Below are 27447 nucleotides of genomic sequence, written 5' to 3' on the forward strand. Positions count from 1 at the left end.
AGACTTTGTGACAATCCTCCCACATGCATATTCATCATGAAGGAGAGTGTTTCCATCTTTGAAACTACATTTTTTTGTTTGTTTTGGGTGGCTGTGTGGCTTGGATTTTCGTTGTTAATTCTTCTCTGAGAATAAAGAGAAGGAAAAATCCTACATTGCTTTCAGCTTATGCAGCCTCCCCAGAGGTGTGAGATATAAACACAGTCTGTTTCCTGTATGGCTTTCCCAAGGGCACTGAAAATGTGATGATATTTAATTGGCTGTTCCATGTCTTCAGTGCCTTGGTACAAAAGCCGATACGATCATGAAATGAGAAAGAGCATCTGTGGCTGAATCATGGAGAAGGAGAGCAGCTCGGGAGAAAAGAGCAGCTTCCACAGGCAGTTCAGGTCTCAGAGGGATGATCCGAGAGGAGACATCTATGAGATTATAGTCCCCTTTTAAACAAAGCAATATTTAAGAAGTCTGAGTTGGGAGGGACCACTCTTTGTTGCTTGCTTGTACACTCTTATTCCCCTAAGATGCAACCCAGGCCTAGGTATGTTGGTGTGCTTTTAAGGAAAAAAAACTCGGTTGTTGTTTGCAAAGAAAGGGATAGTAATAATAGTAACTAATTTACTAAGTGCTTGTCTCTGTTAAGTACTTGTTTCCTTTTTTGTTTTGTTTTCTTAATAAACTTTACTTTTTAGGGCAGATTTAGATTTACAAAAGTTTCAGTGGAAAGTACAGAGATTTCCCACATGCCCCTGTTATTAACATTTTTCATTCTTGTGGTACATTTGTTACAATTGATGAGTCAAATTGATACTTTATTATTAACTGAAGTCCACAGTTTATATTAGGGCTAGCTCTTTGTGTTGTATATTCTTTGGGTCTTGACAACTGTATAAGGACATGTAGCCACTGCTACAGATTCAAAAGAATAGTTTCACCGCTCTAAAAATCCCCTGTGCTTCACCTATTCATCCCTGGCTCTCTACCACCAATCCCTGCCACCACTGATCTATTTACTATAGCTATAGTTTTACCTTTTCCAGAATATCATATCATTAGAATCACACAGTCGACCTTTATTTTTAAAATTAGGGTTGTTTTTTTTTTAGGTAAATTCACCCTTTTTAGGTGTATAGTTCTATAAATTTTAACAAATGTGTGCAGTAGTACCACCACAGTCAAGATATAGACTGCTTTCATCACCCCAAGCAGCTCCCTCATGGCCCTTGCTATTAATTTTGTCATATGTATTTTAAATCCTCTCTACAGACCTCTGAGGTAGGTGCTCTTCCCATGGCCACTTTATAATGAGGGATCTAGGCACAGAGAGGTTTCCTGATTTGCTCAGGGGCACACAGTTACTAAAGAGGTAGGGCCAGTATGTGAACCTCAGTGATCTGACTCCACAGGCCATGTTTTTACTGTCTGGTTGCAATGTCTTAATGTCCTGCTTGTATACTCCAAAAACAATGGAACTGTATTGTATCATAGAGCATAGTACTCTAAAGAAGAATCTCCTAACTTACTAGTAAAGTAAATAAGCGCCCCCCGCTTATTTAATGGAAATGGCTTTCTCAAAGTCCCAAAGTGAGTGGTAGGATGGAACCAGAACCCAGGACTCCTCACTTTAAATAAAACCTCGAGGGCATGCTTTGCTCCTAATAGGCACTTTATACGTATCTCTTCAATTGAATTGAAACATATTCACATTCTCAGGGGACATGATGACAAGTCAGGGTGACTGTAAGTCTGAGAAGCACTAAGATACTGCACAACTCTAGGCTTTGAGGCCCTGTCAGTGTTCTCATCCGCGCCCCCGTCAGAATGTTGTGAAGAAAGCCTGACACGCAGGAGAATCTGTAGGGCAGCAGCACAACATTATGGTAACATGCCCTTTGGGACTTTGGCTTGACAGCAAGAGATACAAAAAAGTAGATTACACATATGAAGGTGGAAAAATTACACTGCACAGCCTCACTCCACCCCTGCCCCCTACTTTCCACCAACCACTGGGAAAAAAGTTTGACTGTTGACAGCCCGTCCCCGAAGGTGATCTAGAACTGCCTCCCGACTGAAGCTCTTTAGGAGATTACCTGGCGTCTCCATAGAAGTGGCCCTTAGGAAATGATTCATGTTGCGCAGGACATTAAGTCTTTATTGTGAATATTCAGTGTGGGGAGGAAGGCTAAAAAGATGGTTCCAATCTCCAACGATATTTATGTAAGCAGTTAAAGATGGCTTGTTGTATTACCCGTTAGTATGGCTGTAACTTTTGTTTACCTTGATTTAAACTTTTCCTAAACCAGAGCTGAAGTAATCAAAGAGGCTTCCTTATTAAGTGATAAATATTGGAATTGAAGTTATTTTTTTTTAAAACAGCAAAGCTGACTTTTTTCTTTTGTTTTAATTAATTTATTATTTTTTTATTTTTTATTTATTTTATTTTTGGCTGCATTGGGTCTTCGTTGCTGCGCGGGCTTTTCTCTAATTGCGGCGAGCGGGGGCTACTCTTCCTTGCGGTGCGCGGGCTTCTCATTGCAGTGGCTTCCCTTGTTGCAGAGCATGAGCTCTAGGTGCACGGGCTTCAGTAGTTGTGGCACACGGGCTCAGTAGTTGTGGCTCACGGGCTTAGTTGCTCCATGGCATGTGGGATCTTCCCGGACCAGGGCTCAAACCCGTGTCCCCTGAGTTGGCAGGCAGATTCTTAACCACTGTGCTTACAAGGAAGCCCCTGAAGTTATTTTTTTAAGCAACAGTATTTGTCAGTCTGCTACTAAAAGGGAGGGTATATCAAACTGGAAATGGCAAGGAGTGTAATTAACAAATTCTCCTGCTCTCAAGTAGCTTATAGACTATGCGAGAAAATGGCCAGCAAACAACTAGGCAGCAACCAGGTTCTCAGTGTTAGGACAATAGCTGTTTAGAGAAGAACATTCAGTTGTCACTAGAGTATCTACAGAGGCTTCATGGAGCTTGACACATCATAAGGGATGAACAGGATTTAAGTAAGTGGCTGAAACAGTGCCTGGTACCTAGAATGCTCTCAATAAATATTTGTTCAATAAAAAAAAAGAAGGAAAATACGTATCTTACATGTGGAACAGTATGGGCAGAGGCACAGAGATGAAACTGAGTGCAGTCATCCTGACCAGGACAGAAAAAAGTGGAACTGAGATGGGCTGGGTAGAGTAGCACTAGACTGTAGTTGCCCAACAGGGAGATGACATTTACTGACACCTTCCCTGCACTGCAAACTACAGTAAGGATGACTTATCCCACTTGAATCTCCAGATATGAATTCTTACTATCTTTATTCATATATGTAACTATTTAAGCTTTGAGCAGTAAAGGAATTTGCTCAAGATCACACACCCAGTGATCAACAGGTTAGTAGTTCATACCCTGTTCTGTCAAACTCTAAAGCCCTGGTTCTTCCCACTGTGTCACACTCTTTCTTAGGAGATGGGTTTGGAAGTAATGTGATAAAGCCTTATCACTTCTATTCTTAGTTCTTAAGGAGGGAAAAGGAAAGGTAGTGATTTAGGAAATTGTTCACTGGGTCCATACTCAAGACAGAGTATTAAAGAATGAGAAAGGACTTTGGGGGCCCAGCCAAAAAGGCTGAGTTGAATAGTGGCAGCAGTAATGGGAGGGACAAATATTAAAGTTATTTGAGACAAACCAAAGTAACCAAGCTTAGTGACAGGTTAGACATAAGGGATGAAGGATGAGGGGAGCAGTTCAAGTTAATCATAAGATTTGGGGGCTGACAGAGTAGAAGAAAATGATACTGCCTTGGAACAAAAAGACAGTTCTGGAAAATAGAATCTTGTGGGTGAGGGGAAGAAGATGACCGCCTCAATTTGGGACATGTTGATTTGGGAATAATAGCTGGAGACATAAATGGAAATATGCTACAGGCATCTAAAAATATGAGTCTAGACAAAGATCAGGCTTAAATATAAAATTGGAAGCCTTCTGCCTTGAATAAAAACTCTATCAACAGAGGAGTGTAGAACAGAGCCTTGAATCATACCCACAATGAGACAGAAAGACGAAGAGAATCCAGGAAAGCTACTACACAGGGAGTAGTTGGAGAAGTGGAAGGAGAACAGAGTTGATAGCTAGCTAGACAGATAGACAGGTAGAGAATTTGTCATAAAGAAGAGACAGTAGACAGTGTATGGGGGAAATGACTAGCTCCCAACACTGTCAAATGACATAAAGACTGTGTTAGAGTATTGGCTGAGATTCTGTAAATGAAAAATCAAAATGGCAGCGTTAAGTGCTGGCAGGGCTGGTATGTTGATTCCGCAGTCATCAGAGTCCAGGGATCCTTGTAATTTGTTGCTCTGCCTCCTTAACACTGGATGCAGTGGATTGAATGTTTGTATCCCTCAAATTCATATGTTGAAATCCCAGCCCCCGATATGATGGTATTATGGGGTGGGGACTTTGGGAGGTGAACTAGGAAGTTATGGGTTAATGCTCTTATAAAAGAGACCCCAGATCGCTCTCGTCCTTCTTCCACCATGTGAGGATAGCACAAGAAGGTGGCAGTCTGCAACCTGGAACAGGGCGCTTACCAGAACCCGACCATTATGGCATCCTTATTCCAGCCGCCAGAGCTGTGAGAAATAAATTTCTGTTGTTTGTAAGCTACCTAGTCTATGGTACCTTGTTATAGCAGCCTGAACTGACTAAGACACTGGGCTTTCTTCTCATGGTTTAATTAGTTCCTCCAGTTCTTGCCATCACGTTTGTATTCAAGCCTGCAGAAAGGAGGAAAAGAGGAATGGGAAAGGCCTACCTTGGTAGTTGCACACCTCAGTTTAGATTCCATGGCTGTACTTGGTTACAAGGGAACCTGGGAAATGTAAATCTTTGGGCAGCCACGTGCCCAACTGTATTTCAACTTCTTACTGTGTAATAAGGGAAGCATGGATATTGGGGGCCCACTAGCCCTCGCCATCATGAATAGAAAGGATAATAATAATTCAGAAAAGACCCTTGAATTTGACAAGCAGTTGGCTACTGCCAAAGCCTGTTTAACTTTTCTTCCTGCCTCCAGTCTTGCTGTCTTCCAACCCATTGTCCATGCGACAATTAGAAGTAATTTTTCCAAAGTGTCACTCCTCTGCTTGAACACTTCATTGACTCCTCAGCACTTTTAGGATAAAGTCTAAAACCATAAGTATAGCTAGGCTCTTGTGATTAGAACCTTACCCACCTTTGAAAACTCATCTCTCTCTACTCCCCTCCCTCACACAGCCCATTAAACCCTACATTCCTCCCTCACTCAGTTTCTCACATTGACTGGGATGCCGGGTTAATTTCCTCTCCCTCCCATGTGTTGAATCTCCTCTTCCCCCTTCTTAGTATACTTTCCCCACTTTGCTTGGATTCTTCCTGTCTTCTTTTAGCTTAGATACTATGCCCACCGGGACACTTTCATAGGCCTTCCAGGATAGAGTTCTGTGCCATACCTACGTGTTCTGGAAGTACCCGGAGTGTCACATGTACTACTTATCCAACTCTGCCTTGTAATGCTTGGCTTCTCCGTGTCACCCACTAAACTCAGCTCCTTTGAAGAAAAAGGAAGCCCATTATGCAAATCTGTGTGCCTGGAGGTTAGCACAGGGCCTGTTACAGAGTAGGAGACCCAAAAGTATTGGTTTCATGAAAGAAAGGCATAACTCTAATGAGAGAAAAACTTAAAAGCTATTATTTATCGAAGCAGGTGAAAACACTTTGGATTTCCTGCCCATTTACTGTTGTTTCTTAGGCTCAGGCCCCTCTGCTACATAATGAGGAACTTGTTAATATGCTGACAAATGGCAAAGAAAATGAATTACCTTGACAAGAAACATTAGAGTGTGGCATTTATCTTACAACCTGAAACATTGTTGGATGTCATGATTCCATGTCTTAGAGCTAGTCAGATTGTTTTTGGCAATTCCCCATTTCAAGGGAGGGAAAATTGCCTATTGTAAAGGAAGCATCCACAACCCACTGTTTAGCAGAGCTGTAAGAGCTTATTTGCTTATTACCATGGCAACCACCAGCCCAACACTGCACATTAGTGTACTAGTCTAGACAGTACCAAATTCATCAGCACTTCCTCTTTTGTATGCTTGATTTTAAATAGGCAGGTGTAGATCCAAGGTGCTACTGGGAGAGAAAAGGTTTTTCTTTCCATGTGGGCGAATGAGAGTGTTGAAGGCATCCTGTGAGCATCTAAATGGCTAGCATTGAAATCTGCACTAATTTGAAAGCTCTAGTTAGTCTGTGTTTTTCTTTTTTAATAAAACCTTACTAGAAATAAAGAACTAGAAATACACCCATATGGTCTGCCAACTGTGTCTAAAAATAATTTATGTGAAAGAAAGCGTACTAACTTTTAAATTTATAACAAACCAAGAATCAAAAATGTCTTTTAATTACACTTTTCTTCTTGTCATCAGTATTTGGACACAAAGACACCCAAAGCCATAAACCAGACATCTATTGACTTAGAGTATTTGTGGTGTTCCCTTCAAGAGAGGAATCTGAGCAGGACCCAACCCTGCAGACCCAATCTCTTGAGCCGTGCTCAATCACAGGGTCGGGCATTCCTCAGACAGAGCCCTCCCTAAGACTTGCTTGGTCTTAAATCTCTGGCAATGCTGAAAAATCCACCAGCAAGTGTCCTCTGGGAATATTTTGGAATGGAGGACCTAGAAAGAACACATGTATATTTACCCTCAGAGTTGATGCAACCAGTGGTTTTGACTAGTTTATGGGTATGAATAGAAACTTTGAATTCTATTTGTATATAGTTAACTATGTGATTGGTAACTCAGTATGCAATTTATTCTAATCTGATAGAAAATAACTGGGGGTAGGCAGGGACATTTGGCCCAGGCCTCATATTCACAAAGGGCAGCAAATTTAGAAATTTAACCTTGTCTCCAAACAAGCATATACAAAGAGTCAGAGATGTGCTTACAGAATTGGAACCAGACAGCATTCATCATATATCTAAACTTGGGTCCCTTGCTGGATCATACTGCTTTGCAGAACACTATGAGATAGTACAGTTTATAAATTTCATCATTATTGCATGGAGAGCATAATTATATCACATTAATTTGCATGTGTCCAAAGCATTGGTTTGTTAAATGTAAATATTTGACATGGAAAACAAAACACGTTTCTCATGTCTTCCTTTTTGAAAATATATCCATAGCCTCATGAAACTGAAGAGGCCACAGCTCTCTCACGGCTGAGAAGCCTCTGAGATCAGGCATCACCTTGATTAGTGTTTGGTCCCCTAAGTCTTTGTGCTTGACTTTATGACATTTGTTGGATGCTTAATAAAACATTAGTTTAATTCATGTATGAATGAATGAACCATGAATATGAATAAACACATTTTGGTTTATAATCAAGGTTTCTTAAATTATATACAAATAGCATTAAATATGCCTTAGGCAACGTTAGCTAATAAAAGAAATGTCATATTCAGAGGAAAAAACCCAGGCAATTTTGGTATCATCTCATTGAACTGTACAGCCAGAAAGTCACAGAGATGAACACTAAAATATCACTGACTGAGCAAAAAACAGTGGGAATGGTAAAGTTGAATTAGTGGAAAGTGAACTGCAAAATATTTTATAAAAGAAATAAAGTTTTATTCTTCTCAAGTTAATGTAACTCAGAATAGACTGTGGTCTAACAGAGGTCAAGCTATCTGCTTAACCAAAGCATAACAACAGCAAGAAGCCCTTTGTGCTGTTTCCTGTGGCCGCTGTAACAAATTTCCACAAATTTAGTGGCTTAGAACAACACAGATTTATTCTTTTATAGTTCTGGAGGTCAGAAGTCCAAAGTCCATTCCACAGGCTGAAGTCAAGGGCTGGTTGCTTCTGGAGGCTCTAAGGGAGAGTCTGTCTCGCCTTTTCTAGTTTCTGGAGGCTGCCTGCGTCCCTTGACTCATATCACTCCAGTCTCCTGCCTTCATCGTCACATTTCCAGCTTCTTCCCTTCACCTTCTTGCCTCCCTCTTATGACTCTTGTGACTACATTTAAGGCCACATGGATAATCCAGAATAACCTCCCTTTTCCAAGATTCTTAACTTAATCATATCTGCAAGCCCCTTTTCCCATGTAAGGCAATATTAGCAGGTGCCAGGGATTAGGATGTCAGTATCTTTGGGGCTATTATGCAACTTACCATACCTTTGTATCCCATGAATGGTTGTATCAGGCACCTTATTTTGTTTGGGTTTTATTTTCCTCATCTGTACAATGAGGAGGTTGTATTAAAGGAGATCCAAACCTTTCAATATTTGAAATATTCCCCTTCTCACTGCCCTCCCCCAATACACCGCCCCCCACAACACACACACCCACACACCCACATACACACCCCAGAGTCTAGTTAAGAGCACAGGTTCTGTAGCCAGTCTGTCTGGCATAGTACCTGCTCTCCACTTACTAGGTATGTGACCACAGTTACCTTACCTCTCTGCACCTCAGCTTTCCCACCTGTAGAATGAGGATAATAATAGTACCTCCTTCTTAGAGTGGTGTGTGGCTTAAATCAGTTAAAACACATAGTTTGGTTTTGTTGTTCAGTAACTGCTGGCTCTTAATATTAATTACTATTCTTAATCCACAGAGTCATTCATAATTGCATTTAACTTATGTAAATTCAAGTAGCTCAGCAAAAAGAGTGGCCACAACATAAATAATGAGAATAATTACTCTTGTTGTTCTACTCAATTCACAAATGCCCGAGAGGGAGGGTGAAAGGGAAGATGTGAGTCACTGCCCATCTTAGCTCCCCCGGTCCTTGTGCTTCCCTAGTGTAAGTATCTTGCAGCCTTCAGAGTGATTCTAGAGTTTTAGTGTCTGGTGTTTGAACAACATTTTCCTCCTAATGCAAGCTAATTTGCAGCTCAAGAAGAAATCTCACTCACCCAAGGAAGAGAACGTGGCTCCGCCAAGGGTGAAGATGGAGCTATGCTGTACCACTTGGGAGATACTTAGGCTTCTTCAGCAGAGCTTCTTCCCAAGGGGTTTTCAAGGGTGACTTTGCCTGTACCCAGCTGACTCTTAAGCTCATCCCTACGTAACCTCCTTCTGCATAAGATGTGACTCTGGTGCATGTACAGGCTCCTGGACTCCTTACAGTAATTCTCAGCTGGGAAAGGCTGTGTTGTCTCCACTAGCCAAACTTCTAGGGCCTCAATTTCAATCATGAATTTGGAGCATGGACATATTTTCCCCTAGAAAAAGGAAAATACAGGCATACCTTGTTTTCTTGTGCTTCACTTTACTGCTTTTCGAAGATACTGCCTTTTTTAAAAATTGAAAGTTTGTGGCAACCCTGCATCGAGCAAGTCTATCGAAGTCATTTTTCCAACACCATTTGCTCACTTCATGTCTCAGTGTCACATCTTGATAATTCTTGCAATATTTCAAACTTTTTATTAGTATTATATTTGTCATGGTGATCTGTGATCACGGCTCTTTGATGTTACTACTACGTCTCACTGAAGACTCAGATGATGGTTAGCATTTTTAGCAATGAAGTATTTTTCAATTAAGGTCTATACTTTTTTTAGACATAATGCTATTACACACTTAATAAACTACAGTATAGTGTAAACATAATTTTTATATGCACTGGGAAACCCAAAAAATTTGTGTGACTCACTTTATTGTGATATTTACTTTATTGTGGTGGTCTGGAATCTAACTTGCAATATCTCCAAGGTATGCCTGTATTAGACATTTCAGTAACAGAAGAGCATCATAAGTTCAGTTAAGTAGAAATTAGCATTAATTTCATCGTTACCTATTACAGGAATCATGTGAAAATGAAATGAGATGATATATAGAAGTCAAGAAATGATCAGTGCTCAACAGTGGTGTTCAAGAGCAGCAATATGATCCCACCAGAGGTTTCCATCCAGAGGCCCCTGGGTGTTTCAGGGCTAAAACACAGAGTGCTAACCAGAGAGGCTTGTCACTGAACACATCTTTGACACTGGCCTTCCAATCAAAAAGCATGAAACATTAGCAATTATAAAAAGTTGAAATGTGAACCCCAACCCAATATTTTCTTGCCCCTACTCTGCTTATTGCCCAGAGCAGGAGTTTCTAACCTATTGGATCACCGAGCGCTCTGAAACTCTAAGACCTTCCACTAAGAAAAAAATGCATACCCACACTTACATAAACAAACCTCTACATAAAATTCAGCAGTGTACCCAAAGTAGAGACCCCGGGTTTAAGAACCTTCCACCAGAATTCAAGGCCTTTTCTCATCAAGTCCTAACTATCTTTCTAGTCTCATCTCTAGATGTTCTCTCTTCCATCAAAACCATATCACAGTGTGCCAGACCACCTTTTGTGCTTAGCTTCATATCCCACTGGTGTACCTTTTATTCCAGCTATTGCTGCAGAGACCAGCTTCCTGCATGTATAACTAAACCTCTTATCTCTTGCTTTCTGTCCTGGGACTTTTCTGGAAGGAAGGCAAGGATGCTATTGATAACTTTCTTGACATTAGCACGTGTACAAACCTGAAAGTACGCAGTAGTTAACAATCCCTGGGGCACCCTTGACTGATGGAGGACAGGAGTCGATTATTTAGCACTCTCATTTTCCAGACCTCAGGTGGACAGTTATGAGGTGTATTTTACACAGTCCCTTGGAGGGTCCCAACAAGACTGCACAAAGTAAGGTCCCACTTGATAATGCCCTCATGTGTCGGCTTTCTCCCTGTCCTTGCTTCATCCTTCCCAGACTCTTACACTTACTCCCTGGGATCATGTACCAAAATAAGTGACATGCATGTGAGCCCTTGTCTCAGACTCTGCTTTTCAGGAGAAACTCAAACTCAAGCACACAGAAATTACACTAAACAATTTCTGGCTCCACTTTTTATTCTGCTATACCTTAAGCCTAAAATACCCTCTCCTTTTCTATTTGGTAAATCTCCTTATCCTCAAACCCTTGCTCAAATATCATCTACATCAGAGGTCATACACTAGATTTGGCCTGGTTTGGTCCACAGTTTTTCCTGTAAACATCTCTTCTATCTATACTTGTTTACATGTTTGAGACTTGGCTTATGTTCTGTGGAACTAAGTAGAAGCATTTTGTCCTATTCATCATTGTATTTCCATATAGTGGCAATTTGTAAGCTTTGGATAAAATGTCATTGACCATTGAATGGATGAGGCAGCTTTGCAAAGTGTAAAGAATAATTGACTTAAATTAGTTTTCTGTATGCCCCTAATAGATTGTGTGATCTTGGGAATGTCATGTAAACATTCAGTCTCAGCCTTAGTTGGGAATGCATTTGGCTGTAGGTAACAGAAAACTTACCTGCATTAGTCTCTTTATCAAATAAGGGTTTATAGTCTCACATAATAAAATCCAGAAATAAGCTGGCAAACCAGTGTTTTTTTTTTCTTTTCCTTCCTGGTCATATAATGGCTATGGCAGTTCCAGTCCTCACGTTCACATACAAAGCAGGAAGGAGAGTGGAGGACAGAGACAACTGTATTAGGTCCTTTAAGCAACCATTTTTGTTGTAACCAAACAAAAATGTTCCAGAAACCCTAGCAGATTTCTCCTTTATGAGTCATGAGCCTGAACTGTAGCACATACCCCTAGCAGCAGGACTGGGAAAAACAAATACCTAGACTGAAGCAGAACAATTTCTCTCTCAGACACAATCAGGATTTTGTTAGCAATGAAGATGGGATGGCGGGATGAATGGATGTCAGGTAGACACCCAATTGTGTCTGCCACATTCCCAGTCTGCAAAATGAAGTTAATAACACCTAACCTACCAACTCTGCAGAGTCCTATAAAGCTCAAGTAGGATCACATATGTGAAAGAGTTTTGCAGAATGCCATGCAAGCTATTAAGTAGTTTATTGTACACACAAATAGGAAAATATTATTCTGTCCCACACTGAGCTAAGTACATGGTAGTTACACAGTATTTATTTAGATTTTATGTTGAAAAATACATTTACCTTCTACTTCTGACAGAGGACGTTTATAAAATAATGTTAAACACTGGGCTGGTGTGGTTTTTCTTCTTTTGGAATGTATAGGCTATCACCATAGCAATAATGGTAACCATAACAACAAGACCATCAGCACTTCATTACAATTTAATGGCAGGAAGGAAGGAAAAATATCTTGTCATTTTAGTTGTATGGGAGAATTTTGGTGAGAACATACTGTAACTTGGCCAGGACATCTGTACTCTTAAGAAAACAACATGGAGAGCCAAAATATTGGTTTTATAGCTTATTTGAAAAAGTCATTATTCTGAGGTATAGTGTCCTTGGGTGTCATGTGGAGACATGGGCCAAGTGGGGAAAAACTCACATTTTGAATCATCTACATCACTTCCTATGACTCTGGTCATTGCCCTTCATGCTCTGGAAGTAGAATGCCTTCTGGTCTCTCAGCTAGTGAGAGCTAACTGCATCACAGCCTTAGATTCCCTCTCATTTAATTTTTTAAGACCAATTTATCATGCAGTAAAGCTGTTAAATATTAGGCTAAAACTTTGTTAACTATTATTCGTTATGCTAGAGATAATGTGGTTTATGTCCATGGGGATGATGGCTAGATTTATTGCCTTCATTTCACTAAAGGTTATGACTTCATGTAGATTTAGTCAATAGAGTATAATCCATCATCATCATGATATCTCATCCCTTAATACTTCAAACGGCATCTCTAAAAAATATTGATGTTTTCCTCCATTGACAAATTTACATTTTCCCACCTATCAAAACTGACAATAGCTCCTTAATTATTCAAGAAGTCCATGTTCAAAAATTTCTAATTGTCTCTAGCATATCCTTTAGAGCTCATTTACAATATATAAACACAGATTATATATAGATATCATATATATGTGTGTGTATATATATGTGAAAACCATACATACATATATGAAACATACATGTATGTATATGAAAACCAAGGGATCGGTTTATGGGATTGTGGGACCTGGCAAGTCTGAAATGTGAAAGGCAGGCTGGCAGGCTAGATGCTCTCAGTCAGGAGCTTCTCCCTCAAGGAAACCTCAGTTTTGCTTTTACGGCCTTTCTGCTGATTAAATGAGGCCCACCCACATTACCCCAAGGATAATCTCTTTTCCTTAAAGTGATGTGATAGTAGATATTAACCACATCTATAAAATACATCCACAACGACACCTAGATTAGCGTTTGGTTGAAAACTAGGTACTGTAGCCTAGCCAAGTTGGCACATAGAACTAAATGTCACAGTGTTGTTTAGCTTATTCTTCCAGCCCTGTGGTGTCCTGTATGGTAGCCACCAGTTTCTGAGCACTTGAAATGTAGTTAGTTTGAATTGAGATGTTCTGTAGTGTACAGTCCACACCAAATTTAGAAGACATAATACAAATAAAAAGAGTATAAATAATCTCATTAATAATTTTTTATTATTGCAGATTATCATTAATTATTTTTATTATTGTTTACATGAAACGATAGTATTTTAGGTATGCTGGGTTAAAAAATGTATTAACTACTACAATTAATTGTATCGTTTCATTTTACTTTTTAAAGTGGGTTACTAGAAAATTTTAAATTATATATATGGCAACATTTTATTTTTGTGGGGTAGTGCCGCTTTAGCCTCCTATATTTTCAGTAACCTAGAAATTAGACTCTAAAGATTTGATTAGATTAAACTTAAACTTTCCCAGTAAGATTACATTGTCATGGTACATTGTCATGGTACCATGGTACATGGTACTATAGGAGTAGAAAGTATTATCTTGTATACTATTAGTGATTTAGAGTTTGGCCACAGGATTAAGGGGATGACCCTTTGAATCTTCCATGGTAAAATTATGGTTTTCTCCTTGTCACCAGAAAGTAAACCTCATGGTGTTAGTTTGCTGCCATAAGAACATTCCGTTTCTAATCACCAATTCACCAATGATTTCAATAGCCATTGATAATTCTTGCTTAAATCAATAATTTTATCAGAGATTTCAAAATAGCTGATGTCCAATTTTGTCACTCCTTACACATAATTAGTTATCATTAATCTGTAAAGTAGCAGTTTCCTGTTTAACTGAGACCATTTGGTTGCTATGAATACTTATTGGAAAGGTGGGATAAATTCTTATCTCTTACCTTTAATTGCCAGTTTTCAAAGTAAGGAATTGATTTAATGGATGCCATAAATGATGATAAATTACTTTTTTCTTGGTTTCTCTTTTTTGAATATTATAAACTTGTGGATTTTCTTCATATACAGAATATCTTTCAATCAACTTCAATCATTATTTTCTTTGTTGCTTGAATCTTTACATTTAAACTATGGGAGGGCCTTCAGTATGGTTCCAGTGCCCTTTGACACAACCTCATCAATCCTGGAAAGCTTTCTTGCTTTCTGGGAAAGCAATATTATATCCCAGACTCACTCTGTGCCTTCCTGCTCAGGTCTTGAATCAGTAGTTTCTATGAAAAGCCTTGTTTTAGAAAGTGTGTTTAGAAACTGCAATCTTGTGCTTAGAGTCATAACTTTTCTTTATTTACTTGTAATAATATCTGAATTTTACAGTCATAAACTTAAGGGTAAAAAAAGTGGAATTTTATTTCCCTATAAGCAAACTCAATTTCCACTGATGTCAGTAAACTAAATCTTTCCAGTCCAAATAAATTTAGTCCCTTCTGGATTTTTCCTAGGCTTCGTTGGATTAAAATTCAATCAAATTTAGATCTCTCTCCTTCTTCGCAATCCTTCCCTTTTCCGCAAAGTTGGTATAGACTTGGGGTCTAGGGGCGTAAGAGTGTTTTATGTTGTCCTAGCACCTAAAAGGAGGTGTCTTATTCATGTGTAGGATGCCAGATTGTGCAAATAAAAACACAGGATGCCCTTTTTCATCAGTATCCACGACTAAAATGTACATGTTCTCTCTGCTCCTTGGCCACCAGGTCTTTGCAGACCACTCTCTGTGTTCCTTGTCCCAGCTGCTAGGAATTTCTAGGTCTAGCCATCCATTCACAACCACTGCCACCTGCATCTGGGATGGAAGAAAATTTAGGATGCTCTCTTTCCCTCCTCTGGGGCTCTGAAAGGTTCAAGGGACTGTCTTTCTATTCCTCACCACGTATTTCTACTTTAATGCTGGCTTCTCTTGAAGTGTTTTGTGTCCTACCCAAGGCAATAAATATTCACTAATTTTGGTGTAGAGGGCCAAAAGAAAGACTAGTGTTATTGTTTCCAATTTTATTTTGCTGCACATCACTTAGGCGAGATTTGCTATTCCCTGCCTTAGCGCCTACCATTTTTCACCTCCAGAATTTTGCTCACGTGTTCTTTTTGCATAGATTGACCTTTCCCACCCCCTCCCAGTCTCTGTATATTCAGATCCACCCATTCTTCAGGGCCCACACAAACCTAAAAAATAGTCCTTTCTCCTTCTATGCTAATTATACTTCATTTCTGCCTTTCTTGTCGGACTTATTATTTTATTCATTATTCATTCTATAAACATATACTAAGAAGTTTCTTCCTGCTAAGGTTTGTGCTTTTTAAATCTGAACTAGATTGTAGATTCTTTGGAAGGAGAATCAGTGTCTAGTACACCATTGTATTTCTGTAGTCAGCAAATATTTCTGAAGGAAGGAAGGCAGGAATGGCTAAATGAATAAGCATGAGAATTGCTGACCACCCGGACTGCAGGAACCTTATCTTTTCTCTAGCTCCTAGGGCCAAGATGCCTAAATTCTTAGCTTTCCACACTTCTCTTTCAAACTTACTTTTGTCTGCATCTATTTCCTCTTTGTCTTTTTAAGAGGAAGAAGAGATCCATTTTCAATCTCAGACTAGCCTTTCTGCTCATCACCTGTCTAGAAACCATCTTCTAATTTCCCTGGCATCTCGATTCAGCAGTGATCTCCCTTTCTCTATCTTTACCCTTTCTATTGGTTCCTTCTCGTCAGCATATAAACAGGCTCAAGTGTTTCAAATCTTTTAAAACCCTCTTCCTCTCTTGCCCCCAAATGTTCTTACCTGCCTCTCTATCTTCGTCTCCTGTTACTTGCAACCCTAAAGCTGTGTTCCAGCCATACTGAAATATCTGACCCTCTATCTTCGTTCACCTGTCTTTTTTGCTTTTCACATGCTCTTTTGCTTGAATATCCTCTCATTCTTTGCTTCATTCTTTGCCTCCAAGTCTCCCTCAAGCATTCTCTCCTCTGAGGAGTCCTCTACAACTCTCAGAGAAGAGCTGGTCATTGCTCCCTTCTATAATTTCACCAATTTCAGATGTGTTATAATTATCTGTTGATTGATCTGCCTCCCCAAAGTGATTGTTGGATCCTTGTGGGCAGTTACACGGTCTTATTAATAACATGTGTATTCCCAGTGGCTGGCTATAGTAGGTCCTAAAGGCTATAATTGATATACCGACTAATGAATAAACCAATGAGACTGACCATCTCATTGCCTATAGCTGCTGCACTGTACTCAGGAAAAATCCAATGATAGTTTAAGCCAATGTGTGTTCCTCCTGTACCAGCTCTGGCAAGGGCACCCTGACCTTGGCAAGGTTGTGTCATGTATTGAATAGGAAATCAACTAAATTTCTTGTTTGTGTAATATGCTGGCCAAAGGAAAGATGGTTGTGTGGGGTGAGGGCAGCAAATGAAAAGACCTTCTGTGCAAGGAACGTTCCTCTCCTACATTACATTTCACAGGAGGTGCCTCCTTGAAATGTAAACCCTAATTCAAGGAGGGTTACAACAAATCTTGCTCACAAGAGCTAGGACAAGTAGTTGGTTGTGGAAATCTTTATTCCAGTGTCTGAACTTCCCACTAAAGCAAATAGGAAAAAGAAAAAAAAAATAACCTCATAATTACCCATCTTGGCTAAAAGTTCTTTTCTACCATTCATTGCAAATAAGAACTAGAAAAAAAAAAATGCTCAAAAATCATCCAACAAAACCCATTCATTTTGCTTACCCTAATTCACATTTTAAAGATGAATAGTCTAAGGTCCAGAGTAATGGGAGGAGACCTGTCTAGGGTCTCACAGCCAGTAATTGGCAAAACTGGTATTTGATCTCAGGTTTCCTGATATTCCACCTAACACTTTTTCAACTTCATTACGCTAATTAAGTGCATAAATAGAAAAAGTACATGAAGAGAAAAAGGGATGACCAAGCAGCTGGAATGTATTATGGTACAATAAGATAGTTTAACAACTTACATATGATTCCAAACAGTATTGCATTTGTCATTTCCTTACATTGATCTATGACCTGGTGTTGATTTTTCCTGATACTTAAAATATTTTAGTTTGAAAATAACTGTTTCACATTTTGGTTCTTCAACTACAAAATGCATGGTTCTACTTTTGGAAAGATCATGAAGTCAATGACAGGATTAATAGGAGCCACAGTATTTGATAATGAAACTGCCAAATTGCCATTGGATAGCTGTTAAGAGCTTGGAAGGGTCTGAAGTTTTACCATACTTGTACTCTTTCAAGTCAGCTTCATGGATGCTGATGGAAGACACAAATCTCCTGGGTTAGAATCAAAGGACTTTATCACTCCTGGCAATAGCAGTAGCCAGAGTATCAGCATTTGCGCTGGTTTCCTAAACCCCAATTCCCGCGGGACAACACAAAGAAGGCCGGGTGACATTGGCACTCACAGTGAGTTGGTGTGATAGGAGAAGAACCTGGAGGCTAGGGAATTTGAATCTTCTATAATAGGCAGTAAGGCTGACTGCCTTTTACTTTAGAGGGCGACACCATCTCTATCTCCCAAGGCTGTCTGCTGTACAAACAGAAAAATATCCTTGAAAAGATAATCTGAAAGAGAGATTTGTCAGTACCTCTGCTCACAAAACATGTGTAAACAAAATGGACCCACAGAATATTGTCTCCCACTAATACCTACCTACTCATTTCTATACTGCCTTGGCTTCTGGTGAATTTTCCCATGAGTATGCCACTCCATCAGCCACTCTGCTTAATCTGACTGAGAGAGGCTGGCACTGAATCTGTGAAGTAGTTTTACACAGCATTTAATTAAGGGTACTCTTATTCAAAACTTCAAGCAACAGGATGAGGCCATCTGCAGTGCTTACTTTAATTGTGCACCCAGGGTCCCACCTAGCTAAACAAATCCCATAAGCGATCAGTGTCTACTATAGAAAGTCAGGTGGTTTCTCCTTAAATTGCTTGGCCTGAGGCATTAATCCAGGTGCAGCAAGATGTATTAGTGACTGGACAGATTCCATCTTGGCCTGCAAGGAGGAAAGAAGTCTAGGATGATTCTGTCATCCAGACTAACTCTGGCCTGTGGACTGAGACTGACTTAAATGCCTTCCAGTGCCAAAGTGAGTCATCAGTCAGTTCAACTAAAGTCAGGGGAAAAATGTGTATTGTCTTTTGTAATTGAAGGATTCCTATTGTAGGGAAAACTTTCTTGAGGGTGCCCATAGATAACAAGTCAGTTCTCCCTCTGAGAATTTTCCCTGAGGAACTAAATGTAGCCTTATTTTGGAGAGATCATTGCAATTGTCTGAGGGCTACATGATCTAGAGGTGTTTCTTTAAACACTTTCAGGTCTCGTATGACCATCTCTAAGGTGCAAAGCACTGTGTTTTAAGGAGGGAGGCAAGTTAGTTCCTGGCTTCCACAAAGAAATACAGTCCTGGGGAGGTAGCTGTTGTTTACAGTCCTTGGGGCCCACCAAGTTGGGCCAACTTCAGTCAGGGGCACAAGCTGACAGTTCTTCATAGCCAGTGTGTCCTCAGGGCCAGCCCAGGTTCCAAGTTTACTTACAGTAATGTAATCCTTGCTTTTGGAGGAACTGCCTGAGGGCAACTTGACCTATTTGTCCATGGCACCATCTTGGTGGCATTCATCCAACCCACTGAATGACTGAGTATTAGCTATGGGAATAGGAATAAAGAGATCCAGAGGTGCTGGCAGGTATTTTGCATGGAAAGTGCAGAAGCTGGGGCCTTTTCCCGCTATTTCTGAGATTGCTCAGTAAGGTTAAAGGAAATGGTAACTAAGTCAAGTCCAGAACCATCGGTGGGGAATGGCAGAGCCAGCAGTCAGGTAAATTTAAAGTACTTGCAACAATCAGGGAAAACTGCACTAGGGCATTTTCCTTCCTGAGGAAGGCGCCGGGGTGGTTCTGAAAGACAAAGGTAACTATTATCCCTCCTTCTCGTGTACCTATCGAGGTCTAATGTGTTCCTTCCTCTGGGGCCAGAGTTCTACTGCCGTAAAATTGGCAAGTCCCATTCCAGTCCCATCTGTAGCTTTACCTTGTTTAAAATCATCTCCTCCTTACCCTTAGACCTTTCACCTAGAAGGTTTCAGTGTGAGAGGATAAAGAGTTGTAAGACTTACAGAGACTGTTTACGTCCACCACTTTGACCTCTATGGGTCACTTGGCAAGCAGTGTACCCAACCAAGTAGCCATTATCCTTAGGCCATCCTAGCACCATGTCAAACCCACAAGAGAACCAGATGGTAGCACCAGAATTAAGTTTGGATCCTCTAGGTTCCCATTAATCTGGCTGCCACCAGGAAGTTGTACCAACCAGGTTGGTCTGAGGTTGCCATTAGGGGAAAGAAAGAAGTATCTTGTCCAGGAAAGGTCAGGATGGAACCTCAAGTTTTCAAAACAGATGTACGTAATTCCTGATTATTACCCAGGAAGTGTCTGAGAGAAGATGATTCCTTTCTGGGGACAGCCACATTTAGTGAACAAACCCCCTTGCTAAAATATTGTAGACCAGGAGGTGAGACAGGTAGAGTCAGAAATCTCTGGGGTTTGTTTTTTGAGAAGGTCCACACTCCACAATGCAGAGTGTCTATGGGTGGTAAAGAGAGTGAAAAGTCCACTGAATACCTTGACAACCAGCCCACTATTGAGTGGTTTTTGCAATAAAAGTCACGCATTTTCAAACTCTAAAAAACAGAAAACATGACACAAGTTAGTTTCAAGGGTGCAATGGTGTGACCATAGTTGACTGATGGGACTGGAACAATAACACAGGATTCTGTGAAAGTTTCAGTAGAGGAAGGAACCACCAATAGCCCCAAGTAGGAATAAAAAATCCAATTTAGTCAGTCTTACAGGAGCAGACGGAATCCACGTGCATACAATGTGGTCTCTCTCCTTCACCTTGAGACAGACAGGTCAGCCTTTGGCAGGAGTCACAAATCTGGCATGCAGCAGTAACCTTGGCGTTAGAAAAAGTGTTCTTTGCTTTTTGCCCATTCCATGTTGGTGGCTGTGTTTCCATATCTGGTAGAACATGGATCTAGACAGGAATAGTAGCAATGTGGGTGGTGCAGGCTCATCAGCAGCTTGATTATAGTTGGTCTCATAGGAGAACAAGCCCTTACTGTGGGTTTCTACAGGAGTGACCCAGATGGTTGAATCAGCAGCTGTAATTTATTTTTACTGTTCACGGCCCCAAAGAGGGGCTGACCAAATTGCTAGGCCGTTGGTAATAACCCAAGAGTCAACAAAACTGAAACAAGGTTCATCAAAGTGAGTATTGGACAAAGAACAGCCTTGAGTCCTGCCCATTGAGAGTAGCAACCATCACGTCCACTTTTGGTTCTGCATTGATGGCATTGAGATGGAAGTACCACAGCAGCACTTGGATGCCATTTGGTTTTAGCTGAGCTGAGCCATGGGTGAACCAGTCATTTAGGGGAACTTCTGTGCGTTGATGATCTCATTGAGCTAGTGGCTTTGCTTTAGGCAGTGTGGTGGGGAATAAAGTTTCCCCCAGGAGGATAACTGCCATTTCTTCATGTCAAGCCAAGATTCTGCTTGTGCTAGGCTAGCTGTGTTCTTGAACATTCCATTTTCATTTGACAAGTGAGGCTTGATGTGCCCTTCACATCTTGTTAGTTGTTGAGTCTGAGTTGATCCACCCCAAAATGGAATTTTCAGTCTAAAGAGTTACAAGTTTTTCATGGGTCGGGTGTTCAGTGTCAACAAGAGCCCAGTAACAAACTAATAGATGCTTCTCAAAAGAGATGTATCCAGTAGCCTTGTCAGGGAAGTGATGAGTCCAGAACCATAGGAGTGCCCCTGGTGGAGGCTTCCAGATGAAGGCATCTTTCGCCAGAGGCTTCAATGGGCAAAATCATCAGTCATAGAAACTTGTAGCTCAAAGGGGCCATTAAGGTTGTTGAGCCCTACTTGGGATGGGCTAGAGAGATGGTTGGAAAGCAATTTATATGTTTCACTAACACTTCTCTACGTGCAGCTTTTCCTAATCAGAATTCCTTCTGGCACTTACAGAACAAGAAAGTACAAGCATATAACATTAGTTCTTTTAATAGTGTCAGTTGTAGAAGCAGCAACAACAGTACATTGAATTGGCCCGAAGGGCCCCACCCATAAAGTCACATTAGCTTCCCTGTCCCGCTGCAGGCCCTGCCAGTACTTATTAGTAGAATTCTGAGGTCCCCACTCCTCATGGAAGTAGTAGGATGGTGAATTGGGCACCTGTATACAACAGTCATAAAAGTTTGAGTCTTTTATTCTCCCTGAAATTCCCCAACATACTCTTATGGGTGTATCTAGCCATTGGAGACCAAAAGACCTTGGCCACACCCCTAATCACACTTTCTTTTAAAGTCATTTAGCCTGGAGAGAAGGGAGGCATCAAGGGGCATGGAGGGAGAAAATGGCTCTGCGCCAGTAAACACATCTTTGCATTCACTTTCTGGTTAGAGTGTTGTGGTGGTGGATCATGATTCAATCAAATGAACTTCCAGTATTTTGGGCTCACCTAATCCTCTATGTCAAAAGATGAGATCCTCATGGCTGATACCATCATTTCAGTTTGGGGTACCTTCTGACTCAGCAGTGGCAGTCACACTGCTTTCGAGCTTAGGCTGTGAGATTTGCACCCTTTGCCTGATTGGGCTTGATTCTTTGTCACTTTTTTTCTTTTTTTAAAGGAATCCTCTTTAATTTGGGGCATTTCCTGATCCTTTGTCAAAATAACATCTCTGAAATTTTCACCTGGTTTTAACATGTGATCTAGGGGAATTTTCTAGGGAGGCAGGGCTGATCATAAGACTTAACTAGATTATTTTGGGTAAGTTTCTCATCCTCTAGTGAATCACCTTCATCAGCATTGTAAACCCAATACAGGGCAGTAAGCAGTCATATCGTAGTCAATAACTCATCTATAGTTTCCCCCAGGAGTTTGTCTATGGCATAGTTTGTGGGTGAGGTAGCTGAGTTTAAAGGACCAGGAATGGGTTGGACAAATTCAGTAGCTATTCAAAGTCCAGATCCTCTGTCCTCTAACACAGAGGAATAGCAGGATGAATGGGGTGCTAGCCCTCAGCACAGGAGCTGAGTTCAGATAAGGTCTGGACTCACAGGGTCAGATACCAGGTATTTACTAAGTATTTGCTTTCTGAGCTCATCCATTGTTAGGTAAGAAATTTAGTGGGGGACTGAGCTTACAAGAGAAAGAGTGGATATAAAGGGGCAGAATCTGGAATCAAAGGTTGAAAACCCAATGGGAACTTGATATATTTGGGTACAGATTGGGAAGAAGCCAGAAGTATCAGCAACATTGTCTTTATGGGCCAGTGGGTGTCAAGCTATCTTGGAGGAACAGGTTCAAGATAATCATCTCTCACTGGTGTTGTGAAATAAAGTCTTAGCTAGTTTCCCTGGCTCCAGACTCTTCCCCTGCCAATACCTCTTCCATGTGGCTGCCAGAGTTCCATTTATGAAGCCCAAATCTTATTATGCTAGTTCACTGCTTGAAAACCCTTCTTTGGGCTCCCACTGCAAAATAATAAAGTCTAAACTCTTTTGTAGGTCATGTATCATCCCTACACAAGCTTGACAGTCTGCTTTGCAACCTCATCTCTTGAGTCTCCCTAACATGTACCCAATGTTCTAGCCACATAGAATTATATGTTCTCCCCCAAATACACTGTGCTCTTTCATGCCAGTTTGCCTTAATTGTCTTGCCTGGAATGACCTTGCCTTTCTCTGACTGGAAAACTACTAGATTCAGCTCAGTCTCCCCCTCTAAATGGCAGGCTGTGCTCCCAGGGTATCATATGTACATCGATTATGATGCCATGTTAGTGCAGTGGTTATGTCTGTGTTGCCACCAGACTGTGACCTTTTTGAGTGAACTTGTCTCATTGATTATGGTAGCCCCACTACCTACTATAGTCCTTGGCATATAGTAAACATTTATTCAATATTTGTGGAATACATTTATATCTTTATGATGTACGAAATTATTTCCTTGAAGATTGCTCAAGAAGTGTCTCATTTTATCATGTTAAAAAATCAGATGAGGACCCAAGAGTCTGGATTATTATAAATAATCCATCAAGTATAATATTAATGCCTTTATATTAGATATCCATTTTTCATTTCCAAAGCAATCAGCAGTAACTGCTGTAATTAAGCACTCTAATCTTTAAGGTTATTAAATGTGAAATTAAGCTAAACTCATCCAAGGGACAGCAGGTGAACATTGTTTTAGAGAATGAATGTTTGTGTATGGTTTTTTTTTTAAAGCGACACAGGTTATACACATACTAAATAGATTTTTTCTGTGATGCTCTTACTTGGTCCCAAAGGCAGTACCTCCGACCCTCCACACAACCTTCCTCTTCATCCCTTGCCTAAGAGACAAATATCCAAAAGAAATAGAGATTTTGTGTCAAATTATCCATAAATACAAAAGATATTTATGGAAGCAGTTATTTGAAAGGTTGTCTGAAGGAACATTTGGAAAACATACTTCTTGTGCACTTTGTAGTGTATTGAATCTCCAGAGGATGCACGGCATTTATTCATCCTGAAGAACATTTGACTCGACCATTTTCTGGAAAAGCACAGTAAATGGAAGATCTTGTTACTCTGGAGGAATAACCTAGTTTCTCAGTATCTTAGGCATTAGGTGGCCATTTTGTGAAAAAAGTTCTTTGATTCTGACAGTGACCCTTGTCTTCATGCTAAATATTGTTGAAGGGAAATTAAGAAAAAGTTCAGCCTCCCTTAACAATCCTTCTGATGTAACACATTGATCTTCAAGGTTCCCTGACACTAAACTACAACTATATATAGGAAGCAAACCAAAAGTGTACATCCCCTACATTGATAAATATTGTGCAATAGTGCCCATTTTTCCACTAGGAAAAAGTTATATATTTAGAGCAATAATGGTCCTTCAGTATGTAAGAAGGACATCACCAATCAATCACAACATTTTCCCACTGGACATGGGAAAGCCTGCTACTAATAAGCAATTAGAATTGCCTTTCAAGAAAATACCCATTTTCTACTTTTACTCTGGTCCACAAGAATACATCTTCAAATAAGAAAATAAATCCTGGTTACAAAGAAGGAAATCTAACAGATACTAGTTGAGTGTTGTAACAGATTTTGTACATGAAGTCATTCACTTCCCATTTCAACCTTCTTCCAACTTGTCTTCTTCCACTAAAGAGGCTGAAAAGGAAAAAATCATACTTGCATACCCCCTTGCAATTAGACTGCAGACCTGTGACCTAGGTGCCACCAGTCAGATGGTCCTGAAGGAGACTTGAATACTAAAATGAGAAACTCAAGGCTGTGGTCTTAGAGAGAGAATAGATCTTCTGACATGCACAGTGGAGCTGGAAGCTGGTTCTTTTGGAATAGCTCTGGTAGAAGTTGTGGTGTTCATATTTTAGCATGCTCAGTGCTAAATTTTGGGCTGCAGCCGCAGTGGTTTATTAGAAGTGTCTATGGTATGAATTAGACATTTTTCCTGCCTTCATTGTACCTGGCTAGGTAGTATCCAAGTCTGGTTCTCTAGACCTCCTGGAGATTTGTAAGCTACCAAAAATCCCTTCTGTTTCAACAAACTAGAGTGGCCTCTGTTGTTTGTAACCAAGAATTCTGCTTATCTTTGGTGTACTAATCACATATTCTCTGTGCTTTGGTACATTCTAGAAGGGGAGATAGATATTAAACATAAACAGAATGAAAAACATGTAACTGCAATTGAGGAGTTAAAACTGGTGAGGATATAATCCTGTTAGGATTTTCCTGTTTTGGAAAAAGCATAGGGAGATATGGAAAATATTGGGGTTGAAGTTTGCAGCTGTAGCCCTGCTCTAATCTCCCAACCCAAATACCCATCAATCCACTTGCAACTAAGGACTAGAGGAAGAAACAAACGAGCATCTTGCTTCAGTATGAGCATTGCTAGCTGGGTCTCTTCTGAAAATATAGAGAACCTCTGGGCTTTTTTTTTTTTCCATTAAATGTCAAATGATCTAACATTGCTATTCATAAGTGTGTATCATAACAGGATATTAAAGCAGTTTAATGCAAAGGGAAATGAGAGTCTGCATGGTAACTATCTAATATACATATCTCTTAACTCTGATACAACATCATTGCCCTCAACTCTGACTAGATAGGAAACAGTTAATGAAGAAACTTATATTCCTTCTCTGGTTATGAATTAGCTCAAGTACAACATAGATGTAAAAATAAATAAATGTAATGCATTTATTGAACTGTTCATAATGCTTTATATAGAGATCTATATCTTAATCCCTTTCTACTTCATGGAATTAATTTATTTTAACTAATGTATACCCTATGCACCTACATACTCAAGGCTATATAACTGAACACTGTGTGCTAAAACTTACCTGGAGATGATTATCAATAGTAGATACAAAAATTTTATATGGAATTCTATACACTTTTGAAATATGAGATCCAACTTTGATGAACTTCCTGGCCACACTCAAATTTGGAATACAATAGACTTCACATAAAAATCCTGTTAAACTCCTAACAGGATTATATCCTCACCGGTTTTAACATAAATCTGCCCACTCATCTATCTATTTCTAAAGATAGAAAGCACAGTGTACTTGAAAGAATATAAGCTTAAAAATTAAATAGAACTGTGTTTGCATTCCAGTGCTGCCATTTACTAGGTCTGTGGCCATGATCATACTACTTAATTTCTCTGAACATCATTGTATAATGGAAGGAGTAATACCTACATTACAAGGCTTAGATCTTAAAATATTATTTCCTTTCCCTTTTTTCCTAATTGCCACTCCCACCTCTGGCTCCTCAGAATTTCGGGAAAATAAGTGTTCATTTCATTAATCTGTTAACTAATTTTAAAGGCAATTGTTTATATGCATGTGTTTATTTATATTTATAGATATATGCCACCCTAAAAATAAACTCATGAAATATTTAAAAATGCATTTGTAACTAGGAAACATCTATTAAAAAACTAATTGATTAGGCTCTCATTTATCATCTGACTTCATAAAATAATGATTTTATTAGATTAAGTAAGAACCTGAGATTTTTTACTCAGAGAACATATTGAATTACTCCAGACTCCTCCTAGGAAATGTAAAACGATAAGAATTAAGTGATTTTTTTGAAACCTGAAAACTTTATCTGTGACTGACAGATTAGACTATAATCTTATAAAGAAAGCTCAGCTCAAATAAATATATATTTTTCATTAATAATGGAATTATAAACAGTCCTAGTTAATGAATAACTCTATATCTGATTATGAATCAAATAATGTAACACATTTGGAAGTATATGGTATATGTAATGCTTTTACTGAACTATTTGTAGCTTTCTGTTTTAGCAATTAGACATTCTCTTTCCTTAGGGAAAAAAGTATATTAAAGAAAAACAAAAGATAAGTATATATGAGGGTTTTAATTGAAGTCAGAATTTAGGTTAATTACAATGATCAGGGAACAGAGCTGGATTGGGTAGTAGGCAGAAAGACAGATATATATGGTTTTCAGTTTTATAATTTTTACTTCATTCTTTTTTTGCAGATTTCAGTTCTCTGTTGATGTTCTTCATCTTGTCGTCTATGTTTTGTGCACACTAATGGCAAGTATCTTAAAATCCTCATAACTACAATATGTGTTTTTTTTTTCTGTTGATTTTGACTGTTTGATCTTGTTGCCTGGTATGCTTGGCATGTTTTTAAATTATCATTATTATTTCATGGCGGACAGTGTCTTTGTAGAGTAAATTTCAGGCTGTGAATGATTTTATGTTCCCACCAACAGTGTTTATATTTTGACAGGCAGGCAGAGTAAAGGCAGGTCACCTTCATCCAGTCTGATAGGAAACAGATATGGAGCTGAGTTTTGGTCTTTGTAAGGACTGGTCTGTTTCCTTTCAGCCTTACTTGTAGCATGTAGCCTTTCAGGGGTCCCAACTGATAGTCTGGGGGTATTTACCAAGGTGTTTCCTCTTTTGCAGGCCCTAACCTCTAGTTTTTGTCTCCCCAAAGCTCTACTGAGCTTCTCAGTCTCAAGTCTTCTCTTCATCTCTGCCACTT

At 39.7% G+C, this 27447-nt stretch overlaps 1 long non-coding RNA gene across 1 annotated transcript in view; it reads left to right on the forward strand.

Moving 5' to 3' along the window:
• Positions 1-26991, forward strand: part of LOC118892674 — a 249420-nt gene extending 222429 nt beyond the window's left edge. The window contains exon 4 of the long non-coding RNA XR_005019316.1: positions 26933-26991. This is a non-coding gene — a long non-coding RNA (uncharacterized LOC118892674). The remainder of the gene's footprint in view (positions 1-26932) is intronic.
• Positions 26992-27447: the final 456 nt, after the last annotated feature.

Source organism: Balaenoptera musculus, chromosome 3 (assembly GCF_009873245.2).
Source record: "Balaenoptera musculus isolate JJ_BM4_2016_0621 chromosome 3, mBalMus1.pri.v3, whole genome shotgun sequence".
NCBI lineage: Eukaryota > Metazoa > Chordata > Mammalia > Artiodactyla > Balaenopteridae > Balaenoptera > Balaenoptera musculus.